Here is a 20,355-nt window from a genome sequence, read left to right as displayed (position 1 = left end):
TGTCATCCTTTCAAGATTAATACTTTTAAGGTGAAAAGTGGATGATGCTTAACATCCAAAGCAGCATACTGAATATATATCATTGTAGGAACTTGTTCAGTGAATTTCAGAACTGGAATAAACTGATCCAACTCAAATCCAGGGATAAGAGAACATGAGATGTAACCTTCTTCTCTGAAAGTCCCAGTTTTCTGCTGTTTTATTCCATTTTTAGTTTTGACACCATTTCTTTCTGCAGCTTTGGGATTGTCATTGAATATTTGGTTAATTTTAGTTTGCAGAGAGATACAACCAAGAATAGTAAAGATTACATATTTCATGAACTAGGTACTTCATAAAAATTTGAATGGCTAGTTAATGCAATGGTGATGAAGAGAAAAATAAGAAATTAGGAGATATATCCACACCCAATTATTTACTGAACTAGGAAAGCACTTGTATAGGAACTGTATCATTTAAGTAAGTACAATCAACTCAGAGCAGTATTCAGCTAACTCACATACATGCACATAATACTACTGGATTTTAGAGAAGTCCAGATTATTAGAACATAATACATTAACAATTCACTAACAAGGGAGATATCAGAAGGCAACTTTTTATGAAAAATGGTTGATTTTATCAAACCTGGTTGATTTTTTTTTCTATTTTATAATATTGGCATTTCTATAAATGACTTGAAGATTAGAATCAACTATTCACTGAGGGAGCATGACATTCTTATTTCTGCTAGCCAGCACAAAAGACATTATTTTAGTCTTCTTACATTTCTAGATAGAAGCAATTAGTTGCTCATTGATATCTTGCATCTATTGCTAACATTTTAAGACTTGTCTCAGTAGCAAGCATTTAAAGACTATGCACATGGTATAACTTTTGCTTTTCAGATTAGGTCTTTTCTTAAAAGTAGATTTTTAAAAGTGTTGAGACCTATAATTTCTGGAAATCAATCCTTTTTATCTGAAAATCAGGACTTATTCCGCTCCAGAGAATTTGTTGAAACAGCCTAGTGTAGCAGCCCAGCATAGGAATAACCCATTCAGAAATCTGATCACTAAACCATTTTTTTTGTTGTTGTTTTTATGTGATTGCTGAGAACTCCTGCCCTTCTAACAAAAGTATTTTCTGTACCTCTGTGTTCACACTATATGAAAAAATACAGATTTAAAAAGTCTTTAGAATATGTATGCATGTTTAGCTATGTTCTTTACTCAATAATAGCATAATAATTTATTTTTGGAAAAAGAATTATGTGGCAATAATACTAATTAAATTATAACAATAATTATGTTCTTGTAGTTGTAAATTAATTCTTAATTTAAGCAAAGAAAAAATACATGTACTCTAAGTGAATATTCACAGGCATATATGCATTTATTAATACTATTTACAGTTCTAATTGGACAGCAAAGCATCTTGAATATCCAGTAAAAAATTACTACCCTTTTAGGTACCATATACACATTGAAGAAAAGACTAAACCTCCCCCAAGGAGATGTTAAGTTTATATATGACAAATGTTCATATGTAAAACCATAAAGGGATACTAGAGCATCAAGGTACTCCGTTTGCTGGATTATGTGCTGGAATCAGGAGCACAAGGTCTGGTAAAATGATTTTTAAGTTATTTGTACCAGCTGTACCACTATTTTTCCACCCCAGTGTAATGTGGAAATCCTTATAAATTGATCCTTCAAACAAATAGTGAGTACTATCCAGTGCAACAATTCTAGAAGATATGCAGATTAAAGCTCAAGATTTGTTTCTGTCAAATCTCAGTTAATCTGAGTGAAGTGAAAATTTCATGATATATCCTGGGACTAACTTCTATTGGGCTAAAGAGTTGTTGCTGCCAAGTGCTCTGTATTCTACACCTTTGATGCAATGCACTGACTCCACATCTGGGAACTGTTTATTAAAGAGAAAATTTTAAGTATTTTCACTTAGGCAAATTTGTTCCATCTTGATGCTCTCTCACAGAGACAGCTCTATGAAGTAGAATAAAAACCAACTATGTTGTTGTAGTGACCTTCACAAAATAAATCAATACTGATTAGGGGTTAAGCTTCTTTACTCTATGTACATGGCCATTTGAAACCATTTTAATATTCTTAAACATATTGGAAAAGTCAGTGAAACTTCCCTTCAGACTAAATAGCAGGTCTAAATTGCATTATTGTGTGGTACTAAACAATGTAGGCTTTTAGCCGCCACACAATTCATTCATTGTGCCAGAAGACTACAAAGGAATATGTAAAACATATTGTCTTTTTTCCCACTAAAACAGAAAAAGCATCGCTGTGCTTGAAAGTCTGATGTTAATTCTTCTTAATCCAAGACTTCCCACTGATACTCCCTGGTTCAGAAAAAATTGTGTTCCTTTCCTCTGAAAGGAGGAACACACCTCTCAGCTGTCCTGTCTGAAAGAGCAACTGGCATCATAGAACAGTCATTAGCTTCCCTTACATGTCAGAACACTGCAAACAGTTCTGAATGGAATACTGTGCACAGAAACAAAGACATTTACAAATATCAGAAGCTGAGAACAGGTCACCATAAGTATATGCAGAGCCATGGTTGATCACTAATCCACAAACATCTAGTGCTTTATGTTTTATGCAGAATCCATATTACATATTGGATAATTTTGAAATTAGCATTAACACAGATGTGCTATCGTCTCAGCCCAGGGTACAGACAGTTTTCCTGTAAAGAAAATTATTAAAGCAAAGTGAGACACTCAACAACTGAAAAATACCCAGACGTTTCTGACATGTCTGCCAGCTTGATTGGAGGCTGGAATGCTGGATCTATCAAAAGGCTGTGGGGTTTTATAACACAGCTGGTTCTGCAGGAAGAAAAGTCCTTTTCAAATGCTGCCAGCATAGTTAAAATTTAGCAACATGTGTGATTCTCTCTGCTCCATACTGTTCTCTGGCATTTTCTGTTTCTCAAGAGTCCAGTGTGCTCTGACTATTCTTCAACATTTTAAGGGGAAAACACCACCATAACAATCATGCTGTGATAGATGAACAATAGATGTCAGTGGCCACAGCATCCTGTATGACACCTGAAGGAAGAAACACAAACACTGAGGTAAAAATTCAGAAGACAACTAGAAAACTTTGCACGTTTGCAATTATGAACTCCAGCATATATCCTGTGTCATTGGAGGGATATTCAGTCACCCTGCTGCACCCAAATGGTTTCCAATGTTTGCTACAAGTAGTTGCTGTTTACTTTTCCAGCCTAGAAAAACTATTTGCTGATATCACATTGCAGCTATTTTAATTACCTATGTGGAATCAAATTACTGTAACATCTACATTTCTGTGTTTTTTGTTAAACAGCTAATATCCCTCTTCTGCCAAGCGTGGCTGAGAATCCTTGGTATTGTTAAAGACAGCGAGTTAACAACTTTCTCTTGAACAAAAGTCTCCTCCAAAGCTGCATTTTTTTTTACCCAGAATTGGTTACCCATAAACATAATGAGGGGCTCTATAGGGTACTGTCTGTGTAGTGGTATTCAGGAATAGTAATAACCACTTCAGGTCAAGTGTATGAAGCAATATCCATAATTCACACCATGTTCTGCCCTAGTTAATTTACTATCTCACCCATTACTAGAAGTGACATGGTTTCTAAGCCCTGTGTTTGCTCTAGCAGTTCTAGTCTAGTTCCAGCAAATCTACACTTTAATGAATTCAAAATATTTTCCAAAACTGTTTTTCTTTTACTCTCTGCACTGTTGCCAGCAGCCTGTATATTCTTCTTATTGGTTTTGTCTTGATTTCTGTATAAGTGGAATGAGTCTGTAGGAGAGTCCCTCAGTTGATCAGAAGGCTGGAACACCTCTCCAGTGAAGACAGAGAGGGTTGTGGCTGTTCAGCCTGGAGAAGAGAAGGCTTCAGAGAAGTTATAGGTGTCCTATGCTTGGAAGTGTTCAAGGCCAGGCTCTGAGCATCCTGGTGTAGTGGAAGGTTCTATGTCCATGACAGAGCCCTTGGAACTAGGTGACACTAAGGATCTGTTTCAATCTAACTCACTCTACGATTCTACATGCATTTGACCAAACTATCTGCCTATCAGCTTGATTCAGTTTTATTTCTTCTGGTTTTTTTTTGCTTATGCCTTTTTATACATGTAGTGTTAATGTCTGTCCTGATGTCCTGCCCTTTCCTGGTAGTTCAGCTCCAGCTGGAATTCCCCAGGTAATCTTCAGCTGCAGCAGCAGAACAGCCCCACTGCTCACAGCTCTCACACCTCCTCTTGTCTCTGCATGCAGACCCAGGCTGGTGCTGTCTTATAGGCAGAGTATATCTGGAAATCTCTTTTCCGAGGCTTTCTCTCCCCACTCCCAGTCTTTTTTGTAGGAAAATCTGTGAAAAAACTAAAATCACATCTTCTGCAAAGAAAAGCTGCTCTTCATTAGGGGCTGGGGGAATGAAAGTGACATACAGGCTCAGCAGCTCTCAGTGAATCTATGTTTTTTTAATAATTTTTTATTCATTAAAATGGTCTATCACCATTTTTATTAAATATTAGTGGATTCAGTAAATATAAGAAATACAAATAGTTTCAGCCAGAGGAAAAGAAAGAAAAAAAAAATAGTGTCCATGCTTCTTACTTAATATTCTTGTTGCTAATATTTCCATGATATGCCCTTCACCAGTTAATGAAATCCTTGAATTTGCCTGAAATCATGCTCCCACTGCTAGGAAGCCTATTTTGAGGACAGTAATCTCCTTTTGATGCTCCACTTTGTTACAGGACTTGAAATAATCACCGTTTCTTTCTCCTGGAAGTGAGGATAGGCTTCATGGTATTATAGGATCTATGCTCAAGACTGTCTGAATCAGAAGCAGATTGACTTGGAGTGTAGTTTTGTTTCTTTTTTTTCTCTGAGGATGCTGTTTTCAGCACCAGACTAGAGGTTCACACTGTTTTTGTGAATCCTAAGATTTGTTTCTTTTAATGATTGAAACTGCTTCCAGTGAAGGAGACTGATGGCAAGCCTTCTCAATTCTGCTTAGTGGCAGAATACAAGTGAATCACATTTAAAATGTCTGACCAACTTTCCAGGAACAAGGTTCCCAAATTCTCTGCCTCTGAATTGCGGATCAAATTGTGAAGAGAAAGCTGTGCATGAAGATTTTCTCTGGAAGTCCCAGTGGTATGGATCTTTTAAGAAGCCAGTTATTTATATGTTTATTTTAGTTTGATGCAAGTTCTTTAACCTTAAATTTAAAATAGCATATATGAACATGGTGTGAGGTTTATTTTTCATTTTTATATGAAGGAGAAGACTAAAATAATTAATTCCTCCTCAAACAAATATAAATATTTTTACGTTGGACTGACCATCAAATAAACAAACAACTGGAAAAGTGAATTTTCTTTTCTCAAACCAAAATTTCTATGCTTTCCTTTTCTTATCCATTGTTCTTTATTTACATCTGCATTCTGTCTGGGATCAATGTAGCAGACTTATTAGGTATTGAGGAATATTGAGAATTATTTCAGCTGCAGTATTATCCATGCTTCTGATTTTCCTCAAAGCATTAATAAGACTTCTGCCTGTATTTTCCTACTTTTGAAATCTGTGTACTACAGGCCCCTCCCCCCTTTTTTTTATTCAGAGAAAAAGTTCTTCCCAGGGATTCAAGGCTTTCTGTGGTGCCTGCTTTCCCCGTATTTAGACATCCTCTGCTTACCTCCTGACACTCAGGTGGTTTTAATTCCTGCTGGTTTAATACCAGCTCCACGCTGGGATTTTTCCCAATGTTAATTCTGTAAGGCATGGAGTGGATAAGTCCTGTTGCCGGTGGGCTGCTTCTGACATGGGTCATAGCCTGGGCAGGCCATCACAGCCTGGTGTCTTGTTCTGAGGAGCTGAAGCAAATAACCAGCAGCTCAGCTTATGAAGGCACTGAATTATGTGGTAGGAATAATGAAAAAATGGGTTCAACACCACAGTGTATTTCATCACAAACATACAAAGCAGAAAATCATCCAGATCAAGATGCAGCTGGGGCAAATGCTCAAAAGTATGTGCAAATACTTGTACAGGTCCTTGGAAAGCTATAATGAAACTTGGGCAGTTTGCTGCTAATGCATAAATCCAGAGGCACTTCAGAGAGAAGAAACAGTAGAAAGCTGTGAGTGCAGAAATGGAAACACTTATTCCCTCTAACTGCCTCTTTTGATTGCACTGGCTGAATTAACACTCACAGAATTTTCTGATATTGGGTAAGGATGTGTCTCTTGTCTACCTTCTCACAGGTAAACAGTAGGCTGTCAACAGGGTTGGTTTGAAACATTATTTTTGTCTGTACTGGTCATTGTTATCAGGTCTAAATAGTCATCAGGCAGCATTTCTAGATCTCCAGAAACTCTTTAAGACATACCAGTTTGGGCACGGCCCCGCCGTTGTTGCTGAATGGTGTGTTGCTGAAAGCTCATGTAAACATATAACTTGTTTAAAAAACCCCAAGAAACTAAAAAGAACACCTCTCCTTTGAAAGCTGTGATTGTTTCCAGGGAGAACATGCTAAGTACTCCTACGGTATGCATTAAGTTTTCATTATTTCAGAAACTATTTTCAGAGGAATTCACGTGCCTTATTTTAAAGAAAATAAACTTAGAACAAGCATATCTTTTCATTAGTAGACAATTTTAAAAGCTTTAGAGAAACCTTTTCATATTGATCTGCTATAAGACACATTTTATATGGAATATTTGCTTCCCATTGAAGTGCAAACATAACATATTTCTAAGTCATCCTGCTCTCTGTGTGTACTGACACATATAATCATTTTAATAATCTTTTCAAATTCAACAAAATGCCTGATGTACTGGGAATCACTGGAGATGTTGGCTCCAGCTAACTTCCTTGCTGGAAGTATAAATTCCTATTCCTTCAGGGGACTAAGCCCTCAGACTGATGCCTTTTAACTTATCTAAAGGTGAGTTGAATATTCTGATGCCTTGTCCTTTCTCAAGCTGAATAAAAAAGCTGAAATAAAAATAAGTAGCTTGTACAGCCCTGGACAAGGATTAGGTGAGACTTCCTCCTCTGCTTCACTAAATCACAGAGTTATTTTGTCAGTTGTAGAACCAGAAGCAGATACAAACTGTGATGAAAAGGAAGTGATGTGATATGAACAAATCAGAAATCAGTTAACAGATCACAGTCAAAATAGCTGGGGATGGTATTCTTTGCTGAGAAAGGTATGTTGACTTTAGCCCTATAGATGGCCTTTCCCCCCTTTTAACAAAGTGCTCTTTCACAGTATTGTAATTGTAGAAAAACTGCCTTTTTAGGGAGAATCTTAGAGATCTCAAAAATATGTGCAGGAGCTTTAGTTGTTACCACTTTTACTCAGTATTTGCAGATATAGGAAAAGGCTATTTTTGTGGCCAGTTTCTAACCAAGTAACAAAACAACTTTATCTTTCATTTTTAATGTGATCAGTATAATCGTACTTTGATAAGGAAGAAGTAAAAAGTCAAATACAAGGAGAGAGAAAATAAAAGACATGAAAAAGATGACTAGGAAGGGAAGAGAAAAAGCTTGTGATGAGGGGATAAAAAGGGAAGGTAAAACATTTGGAAAAGAAGGTAGCTTGAGAGAGGCCTTCCTGGGCATCTCTTTGCATGAGAGTAAATGAACGGGGGAGGAGACACAAATGCTCATGCCATTTTAGGGAGGAAAACTGAGAGCTGGAAATCCTGGAAACTATCAGTCCACAAAGGTGCTTATATACCCTGAGACTTATAACCCTTCAGCCTGGTCTAGCTGTTCTTTTGGGAACTGACATTACAGCAGTAGCTAAAAGTGCTCAATATTTGTAATGCTGACTAAAGTGCTGATTAATATGCAGTCCAAACACAAAGGAATTGTGCAGATGTGTGAATAACACCTGAGAGCTTTCTTCAGATCATGCATTAATGTATTCTGTGCACTGTTTCATGGTTTTTTTCATGCCTTTTAGAATGAATTCCAAAACAAATATGGTACTATGCCACAACCATCGATTTCATTAGTTGGAAACCACAGGAAGAGGCAATGTCAGCTGGCAAATCAGCTCTGGCAGCTTCTCAGGCTTAGTCTTTGTCCTGTAAACCATGTGCTTCTTCATGTTTTATCAGCTTATGTGCTTAGTTTTATCAGCTGATGCATCAGACACTAGCTGGTGTAAGATCCAAGGTCTACTAATTTTCAGAGGCTTGTTTACTTGTTTGGCTTCACAGAAGTGCTATGACCCCCTAAGTACTTTCAGGTGCTGAATCATGGCTCAGATGTACTACAAGATGAAAAGCAAAGTTTTGCTTCTTGCTAGCCTCCATTTCACATCATGCAATGAACAAGTCCTATTTTTGTCTAGGAACACTGGAAAAAATTGTACATGCTGAAGGAGAAAAGTCAATATTTGATGGTTATAGAAAAAATGTTTAAAAAAATTCTAACTCTTCAAACACTGCTTAATACAAAATCTTTGGCCATCTAAATGATATGACTTTGTAAAGTCATATTACTTCTGAGGGAAAACAGCTGGATACTTAATGTTGATTGATATGGACCAAATTTAAATTTAAATTCATATTTTAGAATGTCAGGAATTCAACTTGATTTTTTAATTTTTTTTATAGAAGAGCAGGTTACCTTTCAAGGTAAACATTTTTCAGGGTTTTGTTTTGTTTGGGTTTTTTTTTTTTGGTTGTTTGTTTGTTTTTTTTTAAAGGCAGATAGACATCCTCTGGGGTTCCAGAAACGTGAAAGAGAATTCTTTATTATACAGATAGATTGGGTTACATTGGTTCCAAATGGATTCTGGTCAACAATTTGACAGTGAGAACAGCAGCATTGTTTTGACATGGCCATGGCAGCAATAGCAACAAAATTCAGCTGTTCACTCATTTGGGACAATGAAGTCAGTGAAGCAACCATTCCCTGACAGGAAGGATGATCTTATAGGTTCCTATTTAAAAAAAAAAAAACTAAGGTAAAAGGAAGGTCTAAAAGGTAAGCTGAGAACCTCCCTAAGCTCTTTTCTACTTCAATCATATATAGAACAGTAATATATATATATATATATATATATATATATATATATAAATTTAGAAAGTGAATTTCAAAGGAAAGGTAAAGATGAGACTAAAATACTCAACAGCTCTCCTAACAATCCCTTGTACCCACAGAACTGCTTTTTGGCTCAACCTTAACACAACATATTTTTATTTCAATACACAATCTAATTAGGGAATAAAATGTTGGTTTGGATCATTCATTCCCTCTCCACAGTGACTCATCTTCTTGCCAGAATTCCACAGTGGCAAGGTTGTTCTTTGTGTCAATAGCTCCCAATTGAGTGATACATATGCTCGTTTCAGTATGGTTTTTTCCAACTAAATATGTGTAGCACACAAAAGAAACATGCTGCATGCACGTAAAAGACACAGGATAGAGGAAGAGGCACAAGAGTGAATAAAAGATACAATGAAATGAAGACTTTTATGAAACTGGTTTCAGTTAGAGGAAAATGAAGTTTTTAACCATAATCAATGCTTCAAGCTATTTTGGAAATAATCCAAGAGAAATGAAATGAGAATGAGGTACATGAAAGCTTCTGGGTTTGAAAAAGTAACAGCTGTGTCTAGAGAACCTGGACAAGAGGGCTTCTTATACAAATATGCCTGTTTTAACAGTATTTCTAATTCAATCATACATCTCAGTCCACTAAAACAAAGCAAAAAAACAGGGTAAGCACACAGGACAAACACCATATGATCTCCAACAAACAGCCTTATAATCAAACACCATGTAATTATTTCAAGAATTGAGTGCCAAAACTATGTTGTGATTCCATGGAATGTACCCTTAAGGATTTCTGAAAAAGAATAGATATTCTAGGATCTGTGCCCATTTATCCCCTTTTGTTCCACATGAAAGAAATTATATTAAATCAACTGAATATCTGGAAAGAATTAAATCATCATCTCTCACTGGCAAACCTAAAGGAAAAATTCACAAGAAAGCACAGTTTTATATAATAAAAGTTCTCATGTTTCATGGAGTAAAAGGGAAAAAACTGACTGCCAAAGGGAAAGTTTTTGTTGCCTCTAGTTATTCTTCTCAGACTATATATTATGGAGTTCTCCTCTGCTCCCTTTATTATCTTTATTCAATGATATAAAATTCCAGACATAATGAAATGAAACCATTTCAAATGGTCTTGCACTAAGTCCTTCAGGAACAAACTTTCCTCTGTAGCAGCTGATACAGTGACAATCACTGGCACTATAGAGTAGCAACCAAAGCTGACTGGTCCCCTCAGCAGGATTCTTTTTAAAGATAACAATGTCTGACTTATTCACTGCCCTTGAATTCTATTTAAAGTAGCACATGGGCCAAAATCTGCCTATGTTAATGGGGTTTCAGAGGTGTAAATGAAAGCAATGACTTTTGCCAGCAGACTAAGTTCACCACAGGCTCCAAGTGACTTACCTCAGAGATGGCTTTACTTCAGTCATGCATTTTTACAAGTCATACTGAACTGTTCTTTAATTAGTTTTGGCCTATCATGCTTATGTATTAGCTATCATTAAACCACCATAAAATGTTCAGGGCTCAATTTTCATTAATCTGCACTCTGACAGGAAAATCTGATGTTTTTCACCAGCTGTAGCTGTGTCCCCCAGAATTCATTAAGACAAAGAAAATCTGTGAATATTAGAAATTACAAATGAGATGAATACTCACATCTCTGCATAACAGAGATAAACTGAAATGCCTTTTTTCCTTCCAGGAAACAATTATGTGAAAAAGTGGTGATTCTGCATCTTATTTATGGGTTAGACAGCAACACGAGTAACTGGGTATCTTCTTACTTCTCAGGTCATTCTTCAGCACCTCTGAGTCCTTCCCTCAATCTCTTCCACTCCTCGCTGATCTGCCTTTGCTCATTTTCCTTGGACAAGTTTATTGATTCACACTACTGGATCTTAAACCTTTGTGGTAGGGATTCCACAGTCTCCTGCTGACAACTATATTAAAGAAAATGGAATTTAAGTGGGGAAAATGGAGCTTACTCCTTTTCTTCTATAATTCTCCACAATGTCATCTAGGTGTCTTCCTTACTGATATTAATATATCACCCACTCTTCTTTCAGATACCACAAATTTATGGTCTGAATTTTTTTTGTTATATGCTATGCTGTTTCGTATACCTGAAATGTTATTCTTATGCATGGTTCTTGTCAGTATTTTTATAAAACTCTGCTATTAAAATATCTTTCTTCTGAACTCCAGTACAGCAATTTTTTTTTTCCTTCTCTCCTCATGCATGGTCATTCAGATACACTTCTAAACACCCAGTTTCAAATACTCCTCCTTGCCTGCCATTTTGGCTATGTGAGGCTATAGCTGAATAATCCCTACTTACTGCCCTTCCCAGACGCTAAAAGAATCCATTCTGGTCTTTATGTACAGCCTTTTCATTTGAAGCAAAAATATCCATTACTTGTTATTGCATAATCTAATTAACACATTTCTGTGATTTTACACTAAAACGACCAAAGGCTTTTCACCATCACATTTCCTCTACTGTTCTACAGTTAAGAAACTTTGAAGTTTCCACCTGAATTTATATATGGCTGACTGAAGGCTTTTTGCCACGGTGCCAGCAGATAATTTTTTCCCCAGTTACAGTGGACCAACTGACTACCAAAGGAATCAGCAAAATAACTGCGGACATCTGGGCAAACAACACTATAATCACTGCACTGATCATCAAAGGACAAAAACAAAAAAGAAAGCACCATTTATACAAAGACATTTAACACTGTTTCCCATGTGCCTGGATGCAGAATTTTTCTGTGCACAGAGTTGGAGTTATTCCTTTAGTTGAAAGCTCAATCCAGATCCAGATTAATCTAGGTTTCCAGACTTCAGGAAACTTGCAGAAGCTGAAACTTCCCTATGAATGATTTCTTCACACATGCATCAGGACAGCTTTGTGTGAAAACAGGACATAAGCAACCTTGAAACAGCACTGAAACACACTACATTTGCAGATACGTGGAAACCTAACACTTTCCTTTTCCTTTCTGTGTATCATCCATTCCTTCTGTATTTTCCCAACACTTGCTTAGATCAGGTGCTTAAGTTTCACTTTGTTTTTCTCTTTGGGATGATATCTGATAGTGAAATGTCACTCAGTGAACCATTTTACCTGTATTTAACTGTATTAACCACACTGGATAAAAGACTTTTCATCATGTTCTGATCTGTTTCTGTTAGCAGCAACAGAGAGATGATGGAGCTGGCACAGCAGAGACCACATGGTAGCTTGAAGCAGATGGTGAGCTGAGTAAATTTTAAGCAATGAGGGTCAATGACACATTGTGCAGGCAATGAAACACAACCAAGAAACCTCCTAAAAGACAATGCCAGTATCAAAAGGTTAAAGGCCATTTGATCACACTATCTTGAGATCTTTCTAAGGTACTAGGATGTGTGTGTGTGTGTGTGTGTGTGTGTGTATGTGTGTGTAAATTAGAAAAACACTTTTGGAAAATGCCACCCATATTTCAAATAGAGCTGAAAAGAAATGTTTTAGTGCTTAGTTCAACCACACACATAATCATGGAGTATTAACTTAAGTATTTTTCTTGAATACTTGCATTTGAAAAATATGACTGTCTGACCTGTAAGACATCAGAGAAATTCACATGCTGCTCATTAACAAATGTTACCTTCATTGTCACACTCATAGCACTTTTGCTGAACTTCTATGTGTTGATATTTTCTCCAAACTTTTTTGAGATATATTCCAAACATTTAATTTGTATAAATGAAGGTCTGATTTAAAACATCTTCAATTCTCGTTCACAGCCACATTATTTTATCGGTATTAAATAAATCCATAGTCATTCTAAGAGCTAAAGCTAATTAATAATTTTCCTTAAAGCCTATGAGAAAAACCAAGATTCTCACATTCTTTGTACATTAGTGTCTCAAAGGACACGTTCCCACATCTACTCAGAAAAGAAACTGTTTAAAGCAGAAATTCAAACCAAATAAACAGAACTATTGGCTGAAGGGTGATGTGTCTGTTATTTGCAGTGCCAGAGGTCCTGGAGTCAGGCTGTGGTTAGCCCTGGCCCAGACCAGCTGTGTCTGTCTCACTCTGTGCAACTGGCTTGTTCACTTCTCCCCATGTTCCCTGACCACAGCACCCACCTCCCAGGCACCATTCCTTCTGTACCTTCAGCTGTGCAAGATAGACCCTGACATTCTGTACTATAGTCAGGGCTGGATCACCTAACAGGACCCATACTCAATCAATGATTCCATAACAGTTTAAGAGAATTAATGTATTTCCAATATACTAGGTCAAAACAATGTAAGTTAAGGTCAGTAGAGCCTCCCTTGAGATCAAAGCCCTCAGAGCTACTAGGTTGGCTTTTACTAGAAGAAACATCAAAAGGAGACAATGCATATCTGGCATTGAAGGGTGCAACTGATGTTTTCAGAACATGAATACTAACTGCATATCTGAAACACTGGTGACTGAGTAAAGTCTTAAAATGACTGGCTTATACATTGCACTAATAATACCCAGATTGTATTCTACAGTCTGGAGGAATTATCATTTTTTTGGATCACTGTGTGTGAGAATTACTTGCCAGAGAGTTGTACTGTTATAAAATTTAAGATACTACAAGTTATTAATATTAAACAACAAAGTTTGTTTTGTAACAAATTCAATAAAAACAGAGAACACCTTTATGTTGCAAATGTTGGATTAGTTGAAGGAAGTCAAATGCAAATGATCATGACAACTTCTTTAGAAACATTTTTTAACTCTTTAGAAACACATATAGAGGGTATAAACCACTGCAACATATGTAATACAAAATGCAAACCTAAGAGCACACATACAATGTCATATTCAAACTTCATTGGAAACTGGGACATATTTATGCTAATGAGAAAACAAACTTTAATTCATTACATCAATTTCAAATTTTCCAGGATATTGAGGACATTATGCTACAAAAAGTCTCTTATATTTTTAATCAATGAAATAAGTGTAGTATAATAGTATTCACAATTTCACTTGAATAAATGGGTATTTCAACATACAACACAAAGCTTGTGCTCTACTGAATTCCAACAACACAAAGCTTGTGCTCTACTGAATTCTAACAACACAAAGCTTGTGCTCTACTGAATTCCAAATCCTTGTCTTATTGAACTTTGTTTCTGGTTTATTTTTCAATCCCAAGCAAAATATCATTTGTCTTTTAGTGATAAATATGATAACCCAGCTCTGAACTGTACTTGTTTAGCTAAGCAAAAACACACTGAAATTTTCCATCTCTGGGGCCAGGAACTGCATTTTTCTGAAAGGGTCTAACACCACCACTCTGCAGGCTGGGCTGGAACAGCAGACAATAGCTCTGTATGCTAATAAAAACCATTTTGCAGCACCACATGCTTACATACCCAGCAGTGCTATCTTATATTCAACCATGATTAAAGAAGGAACTGCAATTTCTTTCCCTGCTCCTTCTCAAAACTGATGTAAATTATACCTCTTGAACACCAAGTTGTAAATTCGGTTTTAGAAGAATGACAGTCTGTCTAATGTGAGTGAAATAGAACCCAAGTACGTGAGCCTGAAGCTCTGACTCCTGCCTTTGGCCTCACTGGGAATTCCTGAAGCTGCTTTCATTAATGAGCTCTGGTATAACCTGCAAAGGTCTGAGTGCATGCATGTACCCAACAGACCAACTCAGGTGTGCTGTAACCCCAGTCATTTCAAAAGTATGAAAGAAGCAGTAACAAGGTAGAAAAAATTGGCCCATTAAGAATTCTCCAGCAAAATCTTCAGAAACATCGTATTTCCTTCTCTTGTATGCATGTTTGCATGGAACAGGGAAAATTTTTATCTTAGGCACCAACATCAGTTTAGATTATATTTCAGTATTACCTCTCAGTTTTTTCAAAATCAAAATTACCAAATGTCATTCACAAAAAATATATTCTTCTGACACTTTTTAATCAAATAAAAAGAAGTACAAGGAACATAACTTATTATAAAGGGTATTTCTGACTTGTTTTAGCAGAATTTGAATAATTGGACTTCTCTGATTTCCAAAGTGCATTTCTAGGCTAACAATATGGTTTATTCGTATACAATATATAGCAACATTTTGACCAGCTTTTCATCTGCTTTAAAATTTATAACATACAGGAAGAGTTACTAGCATGCTATGATGGATTTAACTTGTGTGCTAACTATACAAACAAATGTTAGAGATGTAAAATTGGAAATGTATTTAAGGAGGATCTTTGAATTTTATATCAAGCCTGGCTTAAGGTGATTAAGAGTAACAAGTTTTGGATCTTACTCACAGTTTTCAACAAAGTTTAGTAATTTCAGAAGCAGATATTGAAGGTGCTAAATCACCCTTTCTGAAAGAAAAGTGGGAGCCATCCATTCCTGTTGCTATAACTATGGATTGTTTGGTTCTAATGTAAATGTGCATGGTCTCTGTTGAAACTAATACTTTTTCTTTAATAAAAAATTCCAAGTATACTGAATGCAAAGATCTATCAGAGACTATATAAATATGGTCTTTCCATATGCAAGAAAACTATACTCTGAATGCTCATTTAGAAATTCATCAGTCTGGTAGACCAGACTGCATAAAAATATTCTGAGATTTTACTGCTAGTAAGCAATATTAGACAGCTCTAGCATGCATCTGACAAACTTTAAATTGGCATGTTATTCTTTTTTTTCTGAAATATTTAGAAAGCCCTGACCAATCAAAACAACCAAAAAATCCCCAGACCCAAAACCAACAGCTGGACAGGCAGTACAAAAAAAAAGCAGCAATATATATTTGAAGGACAGAGAAAAAGTCATACACCATCTGCCTGCATCAACCATGGAAGAGGTGACAATTAAAGTAACCATAGGGGAAAAGAATAACAGACTTTAAGAGTACATTAATTAAAAGGAATCTGCCATCAAGAACAAAAGAATCAGGCAAACATGAGAAGTAAGACACTTGAGTAGATCTGTATGTAAAGGGTAGTTATTTCTGTGACTCATTAAAAAGCTTCTTTTTATTGTTTGCATTCACTGTTTATGCAGAAATAATTAAATCTAAACAAGACTTTGCTAGCAAAAACAGTTGTAGCTATCTCACATTTTCTGTTTAACTCTCTTTTCCCTGCTGTTTATGCTAATTTGCACAGGGGATGGAACAGTTGGAGCACTCTAAATCCTTCTTTTATACTTCTTTTAACTTTGATGAGCAAAATGGAAATGCTAATCCCTTCTGCAGACACATGATTTCCTTCCTTTCTCCTCTCCGAGATATTTGTTTTTCTGTTATCCAGCCTTTGTTCCCTTGTCCCAGTGAGGTTCATATGGTGCCCTCCATTTCCCAGGACCCTAGGGTGAGCAAAATTTCACAATCCAGCAATTCATGAAATGCAAGTGATACTGAGACAGGCAAGGGATCTATTTATTAAAGCAGATTCCTACCTCTCCATCCTGTCCCTATACCTATAGAACAAACAAAAAAACAATCAAACAGTCAAGAGTGTTCAGTATCACAGAAGGAATCAATCTAAACTAGTTGCCTGAATTTTAGCCCTGAAACTGATTGCAGTAACTTCAATGATTCCAGAATTTCACGTTGCGCTTTTTCTTTGTTCAGTATGCTTCTGACCACATATTTAAGATTGGAAAGTGAATGATAAATAATGATTCAGGAAATAATAAAGTCACAGACCAAAAATAAGGTAAGAAAAACTATTATTTGGACATGAATCAGATGCACTGGTACATCATGTAGAATCCATGGATATGCTGGAGGATTTTTATATTGAGTGACTGGGAGAAGTAGGATATCAAAGATGATTGATCTAGGTGCAAAAAGGGAATGCTCTTTACTATGCACTGTAGTAAAATTCTTCATTCAGTGGGAATAATCTGGAATACTAAATATTAATTTTATTTAGAAAACTAAAACAAATCAATTTGAACTCGGTAAAGGTATATATGTGTAGGTAAAAGGATATTGTTTGGAAAGTCATATTTTAAATCCTAAAATACTTTTTATAAATTCACAATACATTTCTTTCCAAAGAATTTAAAGTGCCTGTAGAAGGAGTTACATTTACTTTACAGTCACTTGTCTACAGTAAACTCAAAGGAAACAAACATTCATTTGCTTCCTCATACTGTCATTAACAAGCTTATGAGGCATAACATATTTTGAGAAATTAATATTCATGAACCTCCTACTTCTGATCAAAACACAATTGTCTCTGTCACACGATATGAGTGATCCCATTTTGTTCATCTGACAGATTCATTTTGGTCACAGAATAAGAAAAAGTTGAAGGAAATTGCACGACTTTTGAAGAGGTTGTGTAAGCCACCAGTTTAGCTTACTGTCACCGTTACTGGAATGGTCATGCATTACCTCCCCCTTATGTGGGGCTGGTCCCTGGCCCAGGTGATCTTTTATTTTGTTACTATTGTTCTAGATGAGAATACATCAACATGTTAACTTATTTTGCTTTATTACTCTTGCTCTATAACTTCACACCAGGAGAATATTTTAGCCAGGTGCCAAGGTGAAACAACAAAATCAACAAGTTATTTTGGGATTCCATTGTCACTCCTTTCAAAGCTGGACATATCTTGCTCTTATTGATAAAAATCAGTACTAGAATTTTCCAGAGCTGACACAGTAGACTGAAAACTTCTGCTTCTGTTCAGACTGGCAGGCTGAGAAGATGACAAGAGAGAAAGTTGGTAGAATACCCAAGCCCTTTCTGAAATTCAGAATTTTTGATTTTATTGCAAAGGTAGCATTTTTTCCACACATTTTTTCTTATTGTAAATTCCTGGGGATGAATCTCTGAGGACCAAAAGAGAAGGAAGCAAAGAAAAAATTATAACGAGTGAATGTTGATAGTGTGAATCAAAGGCTCAGTGCTTTATAATCAAAGTTTTGGAAAAACAAGAATAGGATGACCCTGAGGCTTTGGCACTGAGTTCAAGAGCACATTTAGGAGTCATTGCACCTCCAAGAACTGGGAAAACTGAAATGCAAACAAAGCTCCCTCAAAAAAACAGGGGAATAAATTAATTCTTTTACCACTGCCAGAAATTATGCAGTGGGAATGCATTCTGACTAGAAATGTGTTAGGCAATGGACACAGCTGGGTATGCTTCCAGTTTAAGCAGTGCCCCAAAAACCACTGAATGTGATGGAACTCTCTATTAACTTCAGCTAACTTTTAATCAAGCCCAACTAACTCAGACAGCAAGATTTAAAGACAGCTGAGGAAGTTCACAAGACAGTAACTTAGACTGCACAAGGATCTGGAAAAAAACCCAAGTGTCAGTGAAGGGTCTGATTAGAGGACATGAAAAGCTCATTCCCCAATGTCCTTTTGTCAGTCTCAGCAATTTCATTATCTTCTGTGATAACAGGATTCAGAAATTGCAAGCAGTGATCTGAATCAGTTTCTAACTCAAGTATAAATTTTCTATGAGCTTTTTTAAGTGCTTGGGGTTTTGCTCAGCAATACCACAAGGCCTCTAAGTAGTCTTTCTTTTCTTTTATAATTTTTTTTTTTTTTGGTTGGGTCTCTTGGGTTTCTAGCTGGTCTAGGATTGCTAGCATCAGGATTTCTGTCATCCAAGCTCAAACAAATTTCCAAGCATTAATTTCAACATCAACTTAGGCATGACCCCTGCAGATACACCTCTTGATCTCCAAATTTTTGTTCTTTAAAGCATAAACCAAAACAAACAAAACTGTTTTCTTATTTGTGTGTTATGCAAACCATCCTGCTCATAAGCTTGAAAAATTCTCTGTATAAAATATATCCTTTTTCAGATAAGCTTAAGTCTAACAAAAAATAGAAATCCAATATTTGTAAGTTAACATTTGTCTTCAATTAATTTTACTTGCTTAGTATTTCTAGAAAACAAGACCAGCAAAGCATATTCTGACAGGAATACAGTATACCACCAAAATCAAAGTTAAGATCCAGACACAAAGTGGTTTGAACTTCATTGCTCTTATAAAACAAAAAAAACAAACTTATGCACCAAAATATAAAAAGGTTTCAGGCCCTATCTCAGCATGCCTAAGTCTACTTAGTTGTGTAAGAATTAAGAAAAGCATTAATAATTATATGAATAATACATTACAGATAAGAATTTTTCTTCAATAAAGAATAAAAATATTTGGATCTTTTGCCCAAGTGAGAGCAACGAGTATTGGGCCTGCCTAGAGAGGATATGCTTTTAAATGAACGAGACACATTGGAAGTGAGGATTTAGCAGAATGAATCTTAAATTACCAAGCACAGCAGAAAATACTATTCTTAAAAGTGAAATAATATTAACTGCAAATGTAACTGTAAATGGAGCAGCATAACAATTATCAGTAGCAATAAGGTGAATGATGGATTTTTGCTGCAGAAGGTACAGATGTTTGCTTTGCTGTCAGGAAGGAACATAGGCATTGCAGGCAGCTAGATCACTAAATTAAGGTGATAAACTTAAGGTGATAAACACTGAGGCTGTTTATCTGAAGAAAGAGAAAAGCAACAGGACACAATAATGTGGTGTTTTCACTGTACTTACTGTCCTGATTCTTCATGGAAGGAGATGCTTTTGAAAAGGGAAAGATGTAGAAAAAATAAATTAAAAATAGCCGATTTGATGATTCAAGACCCCTGTATTTCCTAGAAGCAACTCATGCTAAACCTTCCTTAGAAAGAAGTGTGTCATCCAAGAGTGGTCATAGTACTATAAGCCACTGCAGACTTGACTCAGTTGCCAAAATTGCACATGATACCTTGAGCTATTTAGTATGTCCTACAACACCCTAACCTCTATCTGCTAACAGCTATTGCTCTTCTACCCTTTCACTTATTGGCCAAACCCTGCAAAACATCTTGGATTCTTGCCACAAGGCATGTGGCTTAAAATTCTTGATGTGCTTTCAGTGCCTCATGCAAATTTGGTACACTAGGATGGCCTTACTGGGAAAAAAATAAATTAAAATTGCTATGGAAGTTACATAAAGCAAAGTGAATAAAGTTTCCTTAGCAAATTAGAGATTTATTCATGAATTTTACATCCTTCCATAGATGCAGGAGAGGTTCTCTTGGATGTTGACAGTATTAGGAGGCATATTTCACTGAAGAGTTGGAAAAATTATGAAAATATTCAGAGGAATATGTTCATGTCGTACAAATGCTGGTAATTTAAAAGTACAGAACTAAGTAGGAACTTATAA

Source organism: Parus major, chromosome 1A (assembly GCF_001522545.3).
Source record: "Parus major isolate Abel chromosome 1A, Parus_major1.1, whole genome shotgun sequence".
NCBI classification, from domain to species: Eukaryota; Metazoa; Chordata; class Aves; order Passeriformes; family Paridae; genus Parus; species Parus major.
This window is presented reverse-complemented; position numbering follows the sequence as displayed.